Genomic DNA, 17,602 nt, shown 5'->3' on the forward strand with positions numbered 1-17,602 from the left:
ACCTAGTAGGATACCAGAAAGTGGGATCTTCCAAGGAAGGGGAAATAGAACAGCACATAATAAAGAGATGAAGGGAAACTAGAATAGGGTAGGGGAGGGAATGTGGAGAGGGACAATTAACACTTAAAATCTGGGAGTTCTAATCACTATTTTCATTGAAGGAGCTGCTGCTTCTTTTCCTGTTTTAGAATGATCTACTTCTCTCATAATTGCAGTGTTGTGAGCAGAAAGAAGAAAGAAGGAGGTCTGGCTCTCTGACTTGGCATGGTCAAGACCATTTAAGGGAAGAGGAACAAAGATTTATGGGAAATTAAACCACTAGATCTTCTGTCCTAAGATTCCATTTTTTTTTTTCCGAGACAGGGTTTCTCTGTGTAGCTTTGCGCCTTTCCTGGAACTTACCCTGTGGCCCAGGCTGGCCTCTAACTCACAGAGATCTGCCTGGCTCTGCCTCCCGAGTGCTGGGATTAAAGGCGTGCGCCACCACCGGCCGGCTCTAAGATTCCATTTTTAAAGGTTTGCTTTTATTTTAAATTTATATATGAGTGGTTTGCCTGCCTGCATGTATGTATGTATGTCATGTACATGCCCCCAGAAGCCAGAATAAGGTGTGAAATCCTCCACAAACTAGATTGACAAACTGTTGTGAGCTACTATGTGCATGCTGGGAACTGAACCTTGATCCTCTGCAAGAGCAGTCAGTTCTTTTAGTGGATTTCTCTAGCTCTCCAAGTTCTGCTTTTTATTTAAGTCATTGTTTCCCAAATATTTCTTGCAATTAAAGGTTTTTAACACTGATTTAATTTTAATTATTTCCATCTGTGTGTCTGCATGGTGGTATGTGCATATGAGTGCAGGTACCAGCAGAGTCCAGGCAAGGGTCTCTGACATCCTGTTACAAATGGTTGTGAGCTGCCCCATTGTGGATGCTGGGAACCAAACTCAGGTCTTTTGTAGAGAAGCAAATGTTCTAAATTCCTAAGCCATCTATCCAGCCCCTGTAACTACATTAAAAACACAAATCTATAAACTTGTTTTAATCCAGTACATGGGAATAGCAGTTTTTATGGAAGTGGTAGATTTGAGAATCATGTAAAATTTGAATAGGTAAGAATGCATTTCTAGTCAGAGTAAGAGGTGCAGAGTTAATGGAAAGACTTTTAAAAAATATATTTTAATTAAAATATAATTACATCATTTCCCCCTTCCCTTTCCTCTGTGTGACCCTTCCCATGTTTCCCCATCACTCTTTCTCATTTGACGACCTCTTTTTCTTTGATTAATACTTTTACATGTGTGTGTTTGTAAATATACAAATATATAAGTGAGAACTGCTGACTTCATTGTTGTTTATGTTATACAATTTCAGGTCTGACCACTTTGCATTGGATAACCTCTTAGGGGTTCATTCTTGGGAGGAGCTAGTTTTCCTTTCCCAGCAATAATTAGTTGCGTGTTTTACCCATAGTTGTTTGCCTATAGTTATACATCTCATAGGAGAGAAACCCGATGAAATTTCCCCTTTTTTCTTAGCATGTCTGTTGATATCATCATTGTTCAGGGCTTGTCTAGGTAACAATTTCTAGGAGACACAGCCTTACCACAGACTTCCTGGCCTTCTGTCTCTACAATTGTTCTAATCCCTCTTCTGGTATGTTTCCTGAGCCTTGGGTTCAGGAGTTACGTTGTACATGTGCTCTTTGGGGTGGAGCTCTCCACGATCTATTGATCTATGCATTGTATATAATTGTGGTTTTCTGAAAGAGAAGCTTCTTTAATGAGGGTGAGAGCTACACTCAGGATGTGAGTGTAAGGATACATTTTAGATAAAGTTAGGAATTATGATGGTCTAGGGAACTGGTGCTTGTAGGCTCTTTTCTAAGATCCATGTCCTCACTAGCCTTGTCTAGTTGGCTATGTTCCCAGTACCAAGAATGGTTTCCCTCCTGTTCAGTGGGCTGTAAGCCCAATTAGAGAGCTGTGGTTACCACCAACATGTGAGTACCACTATCTCACCCTAACAGATCTCTTGCTGTGCAGGCCATTGTTCTGAGTCATAGATGTCATAGCTGGGTAGGACTATTGATTGCTTCCCTACCTTGGCAGCTTACTGTACAGGGAAGTTTCTTGGTCCCACCTAGCCTCACCGTCCAGATGAATCTCTCCCACCTGAGCTTTCGCAGCTGCTTATAAAATAATGACTCAGAGGCTTATATTAATTACAAACTGTATGGCCTATGGTTCAGACTTCTTGCTGGCTCTAGCTAGCTCTTACATCTTAACTCAACCCATTCCTATTAATCTATGCTTTGCCATGTGGCTTCATGGCATTACCTGTCCTCTCACATCTTGCTTCTCTTGGTGGTGGCTTGCAGGGTCTCCTGTGACTCCACCCTTCTTCATCTCCATCTTTAGTTTGAATGTACCACCTAACCTTATTCCGCCTCTCCATTGGCCTGACAGCTTTATTTATCAACCAATGAGAGCAACACATATTCACAGCGAACAGAAAGACATGCCACAGCAGTTTATAGAGTACTTTCTGGTACCATAGAAGCTAGACAGTAGGAAGGAGGCTTTCTGGTTAGATCCGGTTCAAATCAAACCTGTGTCCTAACTACTGTTCAGTGTCTACAGCAATAGTGGCTTACCTTCAACTTCTGAGAGGTAACCAGTGGCAACAAGAATAATGTAAAATGTTTTGGAAGTCACTTAGACTACCCTAGACAACGACTTTAATGGAGGTTTCTCATTTCTGTTACTGGGATTTTGTTAGATCGTCCATTGCTCTTGTGAGAACATTGAATATTGTCACCCAAAGTAACAGTTTTTAAAGGCATATTGTGCTGAGTAGTTTTATGTCAACTTGGCACAAGCTAAAGCATGAGAGGAGGGAACCTCAATTAAGAAAATGTCTCCATAAGATCAGGCTGTATGTGATCCTGTAGGGCATTTTCTTATGTATTGATTGATGTGGGAAGGCCCAGCCCATTGTTGATGGTGCAACATCTGGGCCAGTAGTCTAGGGTTCTATAAGAAAGCAGGCTGGGAAAGCTATGGAGAGCAAGCCAGTAAGCAGCACTCCCCCATGCCCTCTGCATCAGCTTCTGCCTCTAGGTTCCTGCCCTGTTTGAGTTCCTGTCCTGACATTCTTCCATTGATGGGCTACAATGTGGAAGTGTAAGTCACATAAACCCTTTCTTTGGTCCTGATGTTTTCTCACAGCAATCAAAACCCAGTAGAAACCCTAACTAAGACACACACAAGTGTGTGTGTGTGTACAATATGCTTATATGCACCACATATAATTTTAGATAAATATAAAATAGTGATTTCTTGAGGCTTTAATCAAACAATCTTAGTGTTATTTGCTCTCCTTCCCTACAGAAGAAGGGGAGTTGTTTCTTAAAAAAAAAAGTACATGGGGCTAGAGTGATGGCTCAGCCATTAAGAGTGCTTGCTGCTCTTGCAAAAGATCCATTTTATTTTCTGGTACCTACATGCTGGCGCACAACTATCCGTAACCTCTGTCCCAGGGGCTCTGATGCCCTCTTCTGACATCTCTGGGCTGCTGCACACACATGATGCACATATGTACACTCAGGCACACACAATATCTATAAAAATAAGCCCCCCTCTCTCTATATATAGTGTATGTATGTAGATGTAGCTTTTATACACTTAGAACTATCTTTCTAGTCTTTTGTCTCCTAAAGGAAAATAATTGAGAAGCACAATAATCTTAAAATTTTCTCTATTGTGTGTTTTCCATTTGATCTGAGGATAGACACTATGCTTTTTGTGGATTGATGCTGCATGTATGTTGTGTATACTCTAGCACACTTTACTTCCCCTCTTGCCTGCCACAATTTGGAGGAGGCATGTTTACTGGCCCCATCCCTATATCTTGTATCGAAACAGAAATCCCTACCAAGTGTGGTTAAATACATCTGTATTAAACATATAATTTTTGTGTGGCTGGTTTGAGCTCTTTAATGGTTTCCACTTTGTCTTATTTTCCTTTCTATTATTTAGTGGACCTAATTGTTCAAAGCTTCATTAAGTGTTTTGTGGAAGCAAATGGTTTGGGTTTGATAGGTACAGCATACTTCCATGGTATAAATGATAATCGCTTTTTATTTTTATTTATTTATTTTTTTAGTTTTTCACAACAGGGTTTTTGTGGAACTCACTCTGTAGACCAGGCTTCCCTTGAACTCAGAGATCTGCCTGGCCCTGCCTCCCTAGTGCTGTGATTACAGGCATGTGCCGTACTTATTTTCCTTTTTTTTATTGGAAAAAAGTGTATATTTAGTTTTATGAAAAAAATATTGCTCTTGTTGTAGTTCTGAGATTCATTAAGTATATTATTTTGAGCTAGAATTTGTGGTTTTTCTTATTATTTTTCGTGTACTACCTATTTTAAGTCTTAGTGAAATGTGAGTTCCACAGTCCATTTCCTTTTCTCCTTTTGCGGCTACTGTTGTAAAGATCAGAGAAGTTAGAATCTCGCTTTTCATTCCTTCTCCATCACGGTGTTTACATTGAATCAACTGATACAGTGTACAGTGTTTTATCTCCCTGTTCCTCTCCCTTGCACCAGAAGAGAAACACGGAAGTTCCTGAAGTGGAATCCTAAGAGTCGAGCCACTTTTCAGATGCTGAGGTTAACCCGTGGCCTGCAGATCGGGAGTCAGGATTCGGGCTCAGCATCCCATCGATGGCGCCTCATGGTTATGATTTCCTAAGTCACGCGTCTTAGGATTTGTGAAGTAGGAAAGTACAGATGGCAGGAAACTTCAGCTCCATTATAAACTCCTTTAGTGCATGCTTCACTCCAAGAAATCAGCGTTCATAAAGTCTCTTTGTTGAACTTTATTAACAAGCAACAGGGTCTTGGAAGCTTGGCAAACGAGGCAGCTGGAAACCCCAGAGAATTTGTCTGTCAGACGTCTTTCCTTCTGGGGTTTCCTTCCAAATGTTTTTTGGATTTTAAAGGAAGTAGAGTGGCTCTCTGCCACCGCGTTTCTCCATCTGTAACCCACTGGGTGTACAGAGTCTGGCATTCACTTTTAAAATTCTTCACTCAATATGTATTCATTTCACTGTGAAATGGAAACTGATCATAGGTTAATGCTGAAGTCAAAATAGGAATCTTATTTTCATTAGACACAATTTCTACTTTTCGAGAGTTTTGATTTAGGGGCCAAGATTTCTCTGACTTTTAAAATGATACGGAACGGTTCTAACCTTACATTGTACAGAAAGCTGTGGACTTGCTCAGATGTTACAGTACAAGGTAATTTGGCGCTCCATTTGCCTAGGCTTTAGGGCTGTGTTTAAAAGACATTTCCAAGGCCTGTGGAGAAACAGATGTACTTATTCAGGACTTCACTCATGAATGTCTGCTATCACTTAGCCCTCCTTCCCTTATGACATGATTTTAATATTTAATTTAATATAATTCTGCTGAATGTATGCCCTAGCAAATATGAAAAGGAAAACTTAAGCTAAAGAAGATGGAACATAATGCTTGCATGAATACTCATCTGTAGAGAACCAGATCTCTCCAATCTTCGGGATCTTTGAAGTATTTATACAGCTGCTGACCTTTTAATGGGAAAGATATAGTGATGATTTATTAAAGTGAATGTCAATTGTCTCAATCAGAATGTATTATATATGGGAAGAGTATGGGAATCTTAGCATGCTTGCTGTGGATTTGCAACTGATTTATTACGTGGGACAGATCAAAGAGTGTATGTGATAAAAATGGTAGATACATTAAATATTAAAAATTAGTAACATGAGTTTTTGTAATTATATAATAATAATGATGATGGATCTATCAGAGAATTGAAATAATTCCAGTAGCTTTTCTAAATATTGCATATGATTTCTGCAAATACATTGTTATTCTCACTTCCAAGATGAATCAACAGAGGACCTGAGAGTTAAATCTCCCCACAGGCCATTAACCTGGAAGCACAGGACTTGAACTTGGGTCAGGCTGCAAACCATCGTCATTCCTGTCCTATCCTGGCAGTGAATTGCCCAGTATGAGTAGCATGGAGAAAGTACTATTGAGAAGTTTCTGGGCTTCTATTCTTATAGAATAGGAATAAAAGTACTTAGTTATCATTTGAAGTTTATTTAAAAAAGCAACAGTGAGGTTCCAGAGAATTATGTTCTCACTTTGAGGAAAGAAACCTCCACTGATTACAAAAGCGTAGGATGACATTGCTATTTATCTTCCATTATTAATTCTCTTTGGGATCCAATATTTCCAACCTGACATAGAAGAAGCTTGAATAAATTCAATACTCTGACCCTGGAAATGGCTTATTCTGGGTCATTAAGAGACCCAAACTTACAGGACATTTCTATTCTATATATCCTCTTTAGTTCTTCAGTAGATAGCTAAAATTCAGGGCAAATCCTGTTGATTAAAGTCATTATAAAGCTGGAATTTATATGAAGTATATTATTATACTTATTCCTAATAATGAGCACAGACTTCATATACGTATAACTTAAAGTTCCTGAAAAAGTTCTGTTGGAAATCTATTTTCTATAACCATTAAATCTTTGTTCTTCCACATGGTTCTCAACCTGTGGGTCATGACCCCTTTGAGGTCAAATGACTTTCTCGAGGGTTGCACATCAGATATCCTGTAAATAGATATTTACATTATATTTATGATTCATAACAGTAGCAAAATTATAGTTATAAAGTAGAAATGAAAATAATTTTATGGTTGAAGGTCACCACAACATGAGGAACTGTATTAAAGGGTCATAGCATTAGGAAAGTTGAGAATCATTGTTCTAAGAGGTCACTCAAAGCAGAGCATTTAGAGTAAAATCTCTGTCACACAACTGATCCAATAAGGGAAGCTTCATTCACCTACAGGATGCTGAGGTAGATATTACTATGTTTTTTAAAAGTATAATTATAATTACTTTTCATTTATTTGCCATTAGATACACAAAAAGCAACACAATAAAACTAATTTACATGAGAGAGGATATAAAAAAGGTGTATATGAGAATGAAAAGGTGGTAACAGTTCAGTTGTAGTGAAGTCCAAGAATCTCCCCCTCATGTGATGTCTTCAGTGTGTGTCCAAGAATCTCCTCCTCATGTGATGGCTTCAGTGTGTGTCCATCTGCAACCAAGGAGAAGCAGAAACCCAAGTCAGGAACATACTGGCAAATACTTGAATCAGTGGATCACAGAATGCACTTGCATAAGGTTTTCTGCCCTTTCTTTGGGCCCAATGTTTTTTCTGAAGACTGCTGGAACTGATGCACATTGGGGTCTTCCTATTTTGCTGTGGTTCCTCCCTCTCCTTCCCAAAATGAGTGTCAGTTTGTGGAGCTGCATCCAGGGCTCTGAGCAAATGTAGAGTGTGATAGCTGGTACCACTGGGTCTTCTTTGTCTAAAGCGGTGGTTCTCAACTTTCCTAATGTTGTCACCCTTTAATACAGTTCCTCATGCTGTGGTGACCCCCAATGGTAAATTGTTTTTGTTGGTACTTCATTACTGTAATTTTGCTACTGTTATGAACTGTCATGTAAATATCTGATACTCAGCATCTGATATACGACACCCAAGAAAGGGTCATTTTTTTAAAGGGGTTGTGACCCATATGTTGAGAACCATTGGTTTAAAAGCAAGCCCAGACACTCAGAAACTCCTCAACCAATTAGGAATAGAGAATTATCTATAATCCTAATAATTTACTTCGTATGAGCTCCTATTTAACTGGCTTTCATAAAGCCACAAGTAAAACTTGCTGTCAGGGTCTTTAGTTGCTCCGAGCAGAGTAGCCAGTTTTTCCCATATGAAGAGTTACCATGTAGTTAGTTACAGCCTTGTTCTGTTAGCAAGAGCATGGAATGAGTGCCGAGAACAGTTACTACATTCAAAATTTTATTAATAAAATAAACTGAGATATGCCAAAATAATCACACTTTATTAAAATTAATTGTAAAATTAGAATACATAAAATGCACAATTTCTGTGTGTTGTTCAATTTACAGAAACAAAGTCAGAGCGTGTCCTACACAGGTGTGCTGTTTACATTACAGCTGTGGCAGGGGATGCTGTTACTGGGTCTGTAAAGTATATCTTTCTTATTTTGCATTTGCGCATTAACAGCACACATCAAAATTTTTTAGATATTTAATTTATAAATGATTAGTTATCAATGAAAATCCTATTAGTCAAGGGTCTATATACTTTAGTTGGTGTATTCTTTGGCATGGCAAACATTTATTGCTTATCATTTATTCATATAAATATGAACTTATTTATTAGCACATTGTGTATAAATGTATACTAACTGATGTTTATGAATATGTAGAAGGATAGACTTTCTAATGTTGGGTCAATAATAGTATATATATACATATTCATACACACACTTTCATTGGAGGTAGAGCACTAAGTACTCAGAGGGAATTAATGAGCTGATCACAGAGAATTAGGTCTCAGAACAATTGATAGCATTTGTGTTTGTGATTGATACAGTAAGATTTGAGATAGACCACTCAAAAGCAGGTATGTAGGAGAGAGCACTGGCGGACATTAATTATCACAGACTCTGTACAGTACCTCCTCTTACCTGTTTCATTTACCTGTAGTTGATTACCCAGTCTGTGTTGCTGGACTTCAAAACATAATTTTTGTAAATTGTCAAATGACTTATTAAAGTTACTTGATTTGCTCTTAAGTGACTTTGAACATTTAGTGGAAGAACTGGGAAAGTGTTATTCAAAGTATGGCACAGAATACAATATTATTGGGAACATTGGACCTTAATTTTTAATCCCTGCTGTGTCATACTCATATAAAAGTGTTATAATCATACATTTTTTTTTTACAAAGTTGGCTTCAGCTATAACTCTGTTTCTCAAATTGTGGTACTCTGATCAGCACTGGCATCACCTCCTGTGAGCTAATTAGAAATTCAAATTCATGTGCACAGCCTGACCTAAAGAATCATCTCTGGAACTGACCTTTGGGGAGCTGGGTTAACTAGCTCTACAGAAGATTTAAATGCATGTTAAATTTTAAGAATCCTGATTTAAAAAGGCCGTGACTAAAAACCATCATGATCTACACAGGAAACAGCTGGGAACTTGGAGGTAAAGGTTTGATTCAGTCTTATTTGTAAAGGCCTTATTTTCTTATTTAATAAAAGAATCTTCATTTACTGAAATTGTACGGTAAGTCCAAAGTTATAATTTTTGTGAGATTAATATAGTTTACTTATAGTTATTGTTATTTATACTAATGTCTTCTAGGAATAAATAATTTTGGTAAACTTTACAAAGTATACACATAAAATAAGCAGTTCAGTGGAGTATTTTAGTTTATTTCTTCAATTAAATCAACTGTATATACAAAGAATAAACTTGAACTTTAGAGCAACCTGATGATTGTGTAAGACATTGGTTTTCCAAAAGGTTTAGTTCACTTAGCTGGGAGACATAAAAACTAATTAGTAATTGCAAGTACATGTTTGTTAATTATTCCTTTGAGAGGAAGTTGAAGTTTGCCACTATGGTTTATTTACTAGAAACTGAAAAGAATGTTGATTTATACCCAAGATGACTGATAAAGTCTTCGTCCAAGTTTAGAAGAATTGTGTAAAATCTTTTTGCTGTTTGGATGCTTCAGTCTGCAGATGTTCACTGTTTTGTGAGGAAATAATGGTGTTAGCTATGAGGTTTCTTGGAAAGAAAGTGCTTAAAAGCTTCGGAACGCTGGGATCAGAGTCTGCACAGCCAAATGAGCATGGCTGGAATGCTAGGTGAGGTCTACCGGGAGCCATTCCACAGCAGCATCTGGAAGGAAACAATAAGTGACTGCGGGTTTAGTTTTCAGGCAAATGATTAAGAGGTGATTAAATGAAGGTGTTAGGATGTGAGAGCGGGAAGGAAGCACTGATGGTGTGTATATAACATGGAGTGGGGTTATTGTGGAAAGACAGAAGGAACTGTATAGATCACAGCAGAGTTTATAAGATGAGAGTTGGACGTTTTTCAGAACAGCTTGTAGGTATCACTTGAAATAGAACATAGACTCACATAACACAGAACACACTGGGAAGCGGTGTTTTGGAACAGTGAAGCACAGTGATGATGTCTAGTTATTCAGGGCCACTGGAGACCGTATTTAGGTCTGGAAAGACATCCTCCTATTATAGCTTTATAGTCTTCTCCAATTAGATTGGCTCTGCTTTAAAGTCCTAACAAAGCTTTGGGCTTTGAAAACGGAGATCCGAAGCTTTGATCAGGTGAGTGGTTTGGGTTTAGCAGTAGCATGGTACTAACTCGTTCATGATGCAGCAGACAGTGTTGCTCTAAAGAACTTTGAGCAGGCATTTCTCTGGTGAGCATCAATTAGGCTTTCCTGTCCAGTCTTATTTGTAAATGGACAAATGAGCTAATTAATGAATAAAGGGATACAATACATTTCTCTGTAGAAAAAGAGGCAATAACTATTTTTCCCCAAAGGTCACCTTTATCCTTAAAAGCAAAGTCAAATTAGCCCTTGAGTATGTTTGTTTTTTTTCCCTTAATGCCAGGTAATCAGAGCATCTTAGAACCAGGAGAAGTTTTAAATAGGTATCAGCAGCATAGAGATCAGGGTCTTTGGCTGAAGGCATTGTTTCTAGCAGTCACTTAGAGGTCTTTTAAACTTTAGAATTTTGAAAATATAATGCTTAGTCACTACATTTCTGATTCTCAAGTTTCATTAGCCAATACATCTAATGTCCACAACACCCAAGCCTGCATCTACATAGCCATAGGCAATTTCTTGCTCAAGTCTAATGTGGAAGATGTGGTCGTTCTGGGACCCAGGCTCCTCCTTGTGTCCCTACTCTTCACTGGGTCCTTCCTAGTTTGCTGAGTGATAGGAAAAGAGACCAGGGAAAAGACATATCTACCTCCTACCATGGCATTCAAGAACTAACACAATTTTGCTTCATTCCTTTCCTGGAAATAATTTGAATAGTAGATCCTGGATATGTGAGAATGGTAGGAGTCTGGATCAGCCAGGTTCACAGCAGCATATGTCAACCAGATCATCACTGTGGCAAATCTCCAGGTAGCTTGACTGCCTTCCTCCCTCCCTCCCTCCCTCCCTCCCTCCCTCCCTCCCTCCCTCCCTCCCTCCCTCCCTCCCTCTCTCTCCTTCTCCCTCCCTATCCCTCCTCTCTTTCTCTTTGTTCTCTCATACAATATATCCTGACCACAGTTTTCTTACCCTACACTCCTCCAAGCACCACTCCCCTTCACCTCCCCTCTCCCCTAGATCCACTGCTCCACCATTTCCCTTCAGAAAAGAGCAGGCCTCCCAGGGATATCAACCCAATATGACATAACAAGGAGCAATAAGACTAGGTGCAAACCTTTATATCAAGGTGGGACAAGGTAACCCAGTAGGAGGAAAAGGGTCCCAAGGGCAGGCAAAAGAGGCAGAGATACCCCTACTCCCACTGTTAGGAGTCCCACAAAAATCCCAAGCTAAACAACCACAACATATATGTAGAGGACCTTGTACAGACCCATGCAGGCCCTGTGATTGCCACTCCAGTCTCTGTGAGCTCCTAGGAGCCCTGTTTAGTTGATTCTGTGGGCTGTGTTCTCCTGGTGTCTACAACCCCTCTGGCTCCTACAATCCTTCCTCCGCCTCTTCTGTAGGGTTCACCTACAACCTGTCATGCCTGTAGGATGTGCTGTGGGAGTGGCCAAGCAATGACTGGTTTAACTTGAGACCTACACTAGGAGAGGGAGCCCATGCCTAACACTGCCTGAATGGCCAGGAACTGTGTAGTAAGTTTTTTGTTGTTGGCCACCAACTCACAAATAACAACATGGAAACTTCCTATTAATTATTAAAGCTTGGCCATTAGCTTAGGCTTGTCCCACTATCTCTTATTACTTAAATTAATCTGCTTTTATTAATCTATGTCCTAACATGTGGCTCAGTTACCTGTACTTTATACCATATGTCTGACTTCTTCAGTGTCTCCCTGGCATCTCTTGGGGTGCCTAGATTCATCCCTCTGACTTTCTCTCTTTCTGCCTGGAAGTACCACCTATACCTCCTGCCTAGGTATTGGCCGTTCAGCCTTTTATCACACCAATCAGTTACATATCTTCACACAGTGTATAAATATCCTGCAACAGAACTGGAAGCTGGATGGCCCAAGAGACCTTGGGTAGAACTGAATATGACTGGCCAAAAATGATTCCTGATAGTATTCTGCTATACTCATAGATTGATGCCTAGCCCAATCACCATCAGAGAGGCTTCCTCTGGCAGCTGGAGGGAGCAGATGCAGGAGACCCACAGGTCCTTTTCTCTGTAGCAATGAAATGTGAAAGGAGTTTTCACAGGCAGGGACAGAAGACCGGGATGGTTAAGTAGAGGGTTATATATGGAGCTTGCATGTTGCATGAGTTCTTGAAGAACAGAACTTTGTATGGCGCTTTAAAAATAGTCTTATTTAACTCCACTTAAACATTCTTCCTGCATTTTAAACGAGCATTCCTTCTCCCTTGGGGTGACTGTTTGATTAATGGGTCTGAACAGTCAACACTTCAGAGGTTCCAGATTGTTAAAGTGTGACTAAGGTCCATCACATGTTAAAATGTGATTAAGGTTAATTACATCGAGAGCAAAAGGTCTAGAACTTCTTGCAGGCCCCGTATTTGTTCTAAGCTACCCTGTGGTAAAAATATCGTCTCCACAACCAAGATCACGCATGTCTCTTTCAGACTGGAGTAGGATCGTGACAAGCTTTGATAGGCTTTAGAAAGCTTTGCAGCCTGGATGCTTCTGACGGTGGCAGATCATAGAGGGAAGGGAAGAAAATCGATTTTTAAAAAGACAAAGGGAGCAAAGCTGGGGGAAGGCAGAGCTGGAAACAAGTCTCTTGTTTCATCTTTGCCTGAAGTTTACGCTGTGCATAACATTTCTCTGGAAACGCAGACATACGGAAACGTAGTGGCTGGCTGGGTCTCAGTCTCCGGGGCATTCATGTGCTGGGATGAAAGATTGTTGAATGGGAGAGTTTTAGTTACCTGTAACTGTTCTTGGTCATAATCATATGGATGGATTGTGAGTAGATACCACGACCTTGTGCCTCTGTGAAAGCTCTGTGCTCTTGGAGGGCTAGAATCACTCTATAATGTGATCAAGTGTGTCTTCCTTCAGATTATGACCTTTATTAAATTTAATGTGATTGATAGTCCCAAAGAATGACACTTTGAGGGTAAAGGTGGATAAACTGGCTTGGACAACCAGGTGTGGATGGGGAGTCATGTTCAAATGACGGGATACACAGACAGCCACCTCTCTCAGACAGCGCCTTTTCAACTTGCAGCTTAATTTTAACACTATGTTTAATAAACTCTGATAGAAGAGGGAACTTTAGGAGGTAACTGAACACACACCTGAGTAATATAATCACTTGCCATTTCTCTCTGTGGTATCAGCGAGGTCAGGTAACACCCCCCTCCCCCTTGTAGCCTGCCCACTGCTTTAGTCATTGTTAAGATCTCACCGACGTTCTTTTTAAGGAGTCTGTACCATGTCTTGCCTTTCCTAGGTTCCTCTCAAATCCTCACCAAGGTGGGAGTCCTCTAGACTGACCACAGACTGCAAAACGTCTGCCTGTGTGTCCTCCTGCTAACTTGCTTAGGACAGAAGGTTGTGGAACCAATTAGGCACAGTCTTTACAATGGGCACCAGCTGTGCTCTGTACAGCCAGCATAATTGACTGAGTAGCCCTCCTGCTTCCCAGTGTGCAGAGAGCATTTAAGCAGGGCTGGATTTAGGTTTACATGGAAGGAAAAAATACACATGCTATGATTTAAGAGCGATTTAAATGCAGTGGCCCCGGACCACCCCTCATCAGCCTGTTTACATTCCCAACATTAGAGACACCTCTGGGGTTCGAGATAGGGTGTCTCTAACATGAACGAGGCCACCTGGAAAGCAACGTCTCATAAAGCCGGTAGCAGCCTCATCAGCGGTGGGTGCACAGAGCGCCGCTGTGGAAACGCAACACAAATTTTAATTAGAACGAGGGCCGGCGAAGGTCACTGTTAGAAAAGCCGGGCCAGGTGAGGAATCAGCCAGTGAGAAGCAGCTGAGAAGTCACCGAAGACAAAAATCGAGGTTGCCGACAAGTTCTGCCAGGAGACACAGGAGAGTGTTGCCAGGCAACCTGAACCGTGGCTGTTTTCCTGTGGTGGCCAGGGCTGGATGTTACAGGCAGTGAGAACAAAGTACTCAGGTTCGGATACTCATCAATGGGAAATGGGTTAAACAGTAATATAATTTAAAGGTAGATGGGGGGGGGCGGCAGAACGTTTATAAGGATATTTAGTATAAATTAGTGTCTGTAAGTGAATTTTCAATTTTGAGACCTTGTAAATAAAATGGAGAGAGCGAAATGTTGGCATCATTAGGGCGACTGAACCTCACTTTATAAAGTGTGAGGCGGCTTCCTGTAGGAAAATATTTAGTACTCTTCTGGGGAAGGTAGGAAAGAGTTTAATGGAGATGTAAGTTTTAAATAAATTTAACAACTTACTTTTTCTTACGTTTGGGACTATTTCCCCCTCATAACTATCCTGGCTTTGTGTGCATTTTACATTGTTAAACTTCTAAGGGAAATAAGATCCGCATCTGCTGTGTACAGAGTGGGAATCAGGAGGCGTACCTTGCTAGGGCTAAAACCTATGCTGTTAGGGTCTGGTCCTGCCCCTGCCGCATTCTCATCATCCCTACTGTTGTCCCTCATCTGGAATAGTCTATAACTTCCTACTTTGTAGTCTTACTGTTTGCACTCAGCTCCCGTCTGCTCTGTTCTCAACAGCTAGAGATAACACAATCGAATGCACCTCAGGCCTCATCATTCCTCTGCTCCCAGGTCATTGTCGTCCGTGTGCCCCCCCCCCCCCCCCCCCCCCCCCCCCCGCCATAGCTCTGCATTTGCTCAGGAATAAGAATTTCCCCCTGGGTCCTCTTTAAATCTCCAATCCCGATATTTTAAGTTATCCTTTCTACTACTCTATTTAATCTTTGCCTTCTGGCTCTTCTTGGAACCGTTAGCACCTGGGCTCATTTCCCCCAGCCAGCTCCAGAACACTGCGCTGACTGTTCTCCAATAGTGCGTAGCTTGGCATTCTTCCCTATCACCCACCTCATTTTGTTCTAACTCAAAGCCTACCTTCTTCTGTGAAACTGTAATGTGGCTGCTGTCCCCCCAGCTTCTCTCTCCCTTATTTGATTTCTCTACTGCCATATATTTTATTTATTACAAGTTTAGTGTCATCTAGAAGTTATGTGAAGAAAGAGCCTTCCCTATCACTGCAGCTGCTGTGAACCAAGGTACACTACATGGATGAATGAAATGGTCAAGTTTATTAATGCCACAGGACACTCAGTTGATTCTGCTGACTGTGATAATAATCATCCCCCAAGGCACGCCCAGCCTGTAGTCATAGGTACCTCTGTCCCAGGAACCTGTAAATGTGGCCTAACGTATTTGGAGTCCACAGCATCACATTACAATGTCCAAAGACCAGATGCACTTGTTGACCTCCCCTGATTTCAAGTGATCCTATGGAGTGGTAAGACTTCAGAACTTTAGTGTGGAGAATCTTGGTATGTTATCACCCGTTCTTTAACGTCAAGGATTGGCTACTCCACTCAGCTTAGCAGGACCTTGACAACAGAAACAAGTATAGTCCCTTAGCTAAAGGGCACCCTGTCCTTTAGAAAGTGAAAGTGTTCAGCCTGCTCTTGTTTTGAGGTTGCTACACCACACGTAGCTCTCATCCGGTGTTTTTGAAGACTTGCTTTGGACACGTAGCATGCGGTAGTTGTCTTTTCCAGCGTGTAATGGATTTTTATTTTGAAATCCAGCATGACGTCCTCCGTTATATAACTGAGGATTAAGCAATTGCAGGTCTGTGAATTCTGGGTGAGACACCTCCACTTGTTTCATAATGTTTCTTGAAGATGCTCTTCTTGCCTGGCTCTGTTCTAAGAGGTGGATATGCACGGGAATAATCATGTGTATCTCACACAGGCTCCACTCTAGGAAAAGAAACAAGCAGTAACAAACAAGTTATGTACACATAACTTGGTAAGTGGGGGTGAGTACTACAAGCATAATTGCAGTGTGGCTCTCTTCTCCACATCAAGACGTTTCCTCCTGGAGACAGGAAGGAGGCTCATAAGACAGGAAGTGAAGCTGGCAAGGTGCGATGGTTTGGATTAATGTCACTGTGGAGAGAAGTGGAATCACCTTGGAGACAAAACCTCTGTGCACGTCTGTAGTGGATTTCCTAGATTAGGTTACTAGAGATGGAGGAGCCACTGCCAGACTGGATAACGAGGAGAAACTGAACCGACTATTGACTCTCGTCCCCCTCTCTTTCCTAACTGTGGATGTGGCCTCAAGTCCTTCCACCATGGCTTATGCCAAATTAGTCCCATCCTGTTTCAGTTGCTTTGGTTACAAGGCACAGAAAGCTCCTGAAAAATTTTAAGGCTGACAAGGACTTTTCCTGTTACTTATGTAAATGGGAACAATGTCCAGGAGAGAAGATTCTCCAACAGGCAGGGCTGCCCTGCAGGTTGGACAGGGGGAGTCCAGGGACGTGGCTTTTGTGAGTCATTGTCCTCTCTGGGGTGGACTTTTCAGTGATGCAGTTGCCTGGAGTTAAGTCCGAGTTCATGGTACTCTTAGTTCCACTATAAATTATCTAAATAAACCCATGGTTCACTAAGCCAGTCTTTTCTGGAACCATTTCATTTGTCTAATTTGGCAGCATATTTAAGGTGCATAGATACCTGTTCTTGTTTCCTTGGGAAAGTTATAAAACAATAATAAAGATTAAGGATGACAGAGAGTAGAAAGGAGTTTCTTTGTTATAGTTTACTTGCTTTCCTATTATTTTGTGAAAAGATTTTAGGAATAAGGTAGTGAGCCACAGAGATATAGGATTTAGATAGATATAGGATATAGTGGGGTGAAGTAGAGATGTTCAAGCGACAGCAGAGAACTCAGTGTCATGGAGCTGAGATGAGGAGCCAGTGGGAGAGGCTATCAGGCAGTCAAAGGATACAAGATTATGGGGCACATTCATAGCCATGGATTTTTCACAGGGGGACATTACAGAAGGTGTTGGAGAGAGACATGATGTTATTGGGTTTATGTTTTGAAGAAATAGCAAGGCTGCTTGATAACTCAGAGAAGAAGTGTTAAGAAGGGAAGCTAAGAGTCTACTTATTGTCTCCTTGTGATAATACAGGTAAGAAACTATTTCCAAGAAAACAAAGCTACAATTTACCAACAGTCCCCACATGGAATGTCTGTGAAAGAAAGCACCAGTCAGTGATGAGTCCACGTTACTATCCAGGCAGTGGTGGCACACGCCTTTAATCCCAGCACTCGGGAGACAGAGCCAGGCGGATCTCTGTTAGTTTGAGGCCAGCCTGGTCTACAGAGCAAGATCCAGGACAGGCACCAAAACTACACAGAGAAACCTTGTCTCAAAAAAC

At 40.9% G+C, this 17,602-nt stretch overlaps 1 protein-coding gene across 2 annotated transcripts in view; it reads left to right on the forward strand.

The window, feature by feature from the left end:
- Positions 1-17,602, forward strand: part of Hmgcll1 (3-hydroxy-3-methylglutaryl-CoA lyase like 1) — a 122,636-nt gene that overhangs the window by 13,243 nt on the left and 91,791 nt on the right. The window contains exon 1 of one of the 2 annotated variants that reach the window (XM_042281282.2): positions 14,218-14,321. The exons of the other annotated variant lie outside the window; for it this stretch is intronic. The gene's annotated coding sequence lies outside the window, so the exon portion shown is untranslated. Of the gene's footprint in view, positions 1-14,217; positions 14,322-17,602 lie in introns of those variants that run through there. 2 annotated transcript variants of the gene reach the window in all.

This window comes from Peromyscus maniculatus, chromosome 7, assembly GCF_049852395.1.
Source record: "Peromyscus maniculatus bairdii isolate BWxNUB_F1_BW_parent chromosome 7, HU_Pman_BW_mat_3.1, whole genome shotgun sequence".
Classification (NCBI taxonomy): domain Eukaryota; kingdom Metazoa; phylum Chordata; class Mammalia; order Rodentia; family Cricetidae; genus Peromyscus; species Peromyscus maniculatus.